The sequence below is a fragment of the Myotis yumanensis genome, unplaced genomic scaffold (assembly GCF_028538775.1).
Source record: "Myotis yumanensis isolate MYYU_CA2020_CCGP unplaced genomic scaffold, mMyoYum1.0.hap1 SCAF_19, whole genome shotgun sequence".
Taxonomy (NCBI): Eukaryota; Metazoa; Chordata; class Mammalia; order Chiroptera; family Vespertilionidae; genus Myotis; species Myotis yumanensis.
Genome location: NW_027223770.1, coordinates 27,728,477 through 27,730,771, shown reverse-complemented (window position 1 = coordinate 27,730,771; position 2,295 = coordinate 27,728,477).

Below are 2,295 nucleotides of genomic sequence, written 5' to 3'. Positions count from 1 at the left end.
TGGAGTAGATGGCGCTGCCCAGGACGTGGGCTCGGAGCCTCCAGTTCAAGGGGAAGCCGTCGGGGGGGCCGGGGAAGGCCGGGGGGCTCAGCAGCAGCGCCCGCGGCACCGGCTGCTCGGCGGAGAACGGGCCGTAGCTGGCGTTGACGGCCGGGGCCGAGCGGGCGCGGTACACGAAGAAGGGCTCCGCGCGCGCCTGCAGGCTGGCGTTGCTGGTCACGTCCTGGTGGGCCTCCTTGAGGAAGAAGGCCTGGTCGGCGCCCGCCAGCTGGACGCGGGCGGGGAGGTAGGCGGGCAGCGAGGAGAAGCGCTGCAGGCTGTCGGCCACCCCGCGGCCCTCCGTCCCTGCGGACAAGGACAGAGAGGGAGCGTGAAAGCCGGTCCCGACGGGGAAGGAAATAAACGTCACGCCACCTCCCCCCGACCTACCCCCCCTACTCGGCACAGACAAGTCCTGGCATCCAGGGGGACTGGAGGAGCCCCGTCTGCCACGGATCCAGCGGTCCTGTGGCTGCCCTGGCCGGTGTGGCTCAGTGGATAGAGCATCAGCCTGCGGATTGAAGGGTCCCGGGTTCGATTCCCGGTCAAGGGCACAGGCCCGGGTTGCGGGCTCCATCCCCAGTCAGGGGCGTGCAGGAGGCGGCCGATCGGTGATTCTCTCTCATCATGGATGTTTCTCTCTCTCTCGCTCTCCCTTCCTCTCTGAAATCAATAGAAATATATTTTTAACTTAAATCTTCCCTCCACTCGCCTGCCCTGGTCCCTGTCAAGGGCAAGTACCTGGGATGCAGGTTCGATCCCCAGCCCCAGCCGGGGAGCGTGCAGGAGGCAACCACTCGACGTGTCTCTCGCATCGATGTCTCTCTCTGCCTCCCTCCTCCCTCCCTTCTATTCTCCCTACAATTCAGTGGGAAAACGCCCTCAGGGGAGGAGTGACAAACAGTGAAAGACATAAACACGTATGCCCCTCGCACAGATGATCGACGCCTAAACACACAAGCGGCGTGTTCCCTTCCCTCACAGACACACGGTTCCTGCCGCGAGGACCCCGTGGACGGGGCGGGACCTCCTTCGAGGCAGAGGAGGCAGATGGCTTTGAGGGGTCGCATCGCCCCAAGAAGAGTCCCAGCTGCGGCCGCCACCGGCACAGCGCCTCCCGGAGCACATCCACTCGTGCTCTGGGGCTTGTCTCCCCTTCTCCTTCCCGGAAGTCGCTTCCAGGTGAGCTGCCCGGGACCTAATCGGCGACGAGGGAAACAGCCGCCGAGAGCAGCGTGGCGATGCCCTGCGGCCGGCGGGGGTGAGAAGCCCCGACTGTCCTGCTCAGCCCACCCCGGGCAGCCTGGGCAGGCCTGCGATCCCAGCTCAGGTTCCGCTGCGGGGACAGAAATGAGAACACGCGCGATGCATGTGGGCTCCGCGTTCGGTGCGGACTGGTCTCTTGTCTCTTTTATTCTCTCTGTCACGGGCATGGATGGGTTAGACCCCCCGGGAACTGGTGACAAGGAAGTTAGAGCCCTGCCTTCTCCCTTCCTCACTGCGGCAGATCCCTCCCCCCAACCCCTTCAGCCGAGAGAACACCAAACTCAAGCCACATGCAGGACAAATGTTGTCTGGACGCCATGCATCTCAGCTGCCTGGGCCTCGTTTGGTCCTCGGGCCCGATTGCAACCACACGTGACGCCCGTTCCTGCCGCGGGGCTCAGGGCTGAGCGTGGACTAGGAACCAGGAGGTCCCCGTGCGACTCCCGGTCGGGGCACAGGCCCGGGCTGCAGGCTCAGTCCCCACAGGGGCGTGCAGGAGGCAGCCGGTCCATGATGTTTCTCTCTCATTGATGTTTCTCTCTCTCTCTTCCTCTCCCTTCCACTCTCTGAAATCAATTTTAAAAAATTTTTTAGTCCTAGCCGGTTTGGCTCAGTGGATAGAGCGTCGGCCTGTAGACTGAAAGGTCCCGGGTTCGATTCTGGTCAAGGGCACAGGCCTGGGTTTCGGGCTCGATCCCCAGTGTGGGGTGTGCAGGAGGCAGCCGGTCCATGATCCTCTCTCATCATTGATGTTTCTATCTCTCTCTCCCTTCCTCTCTGAAATTAATAAAAATATATTTAAAAAAAATTTTTTAGCCAAAACTGGTGTGGCTCAGTGGATAGAGCGTCGGCCTGCGGACTGAACGGTCCCAGGTTCGATTCCGGTCAAGGGCATGTACCTGGGTTGCGGGCACATCCCCGGTAGGGGATGTGCAGGAGGCAGCAGGTCGATGTTTCTCTCTCATCGATGTTTCTAACTCTCTATCCCTC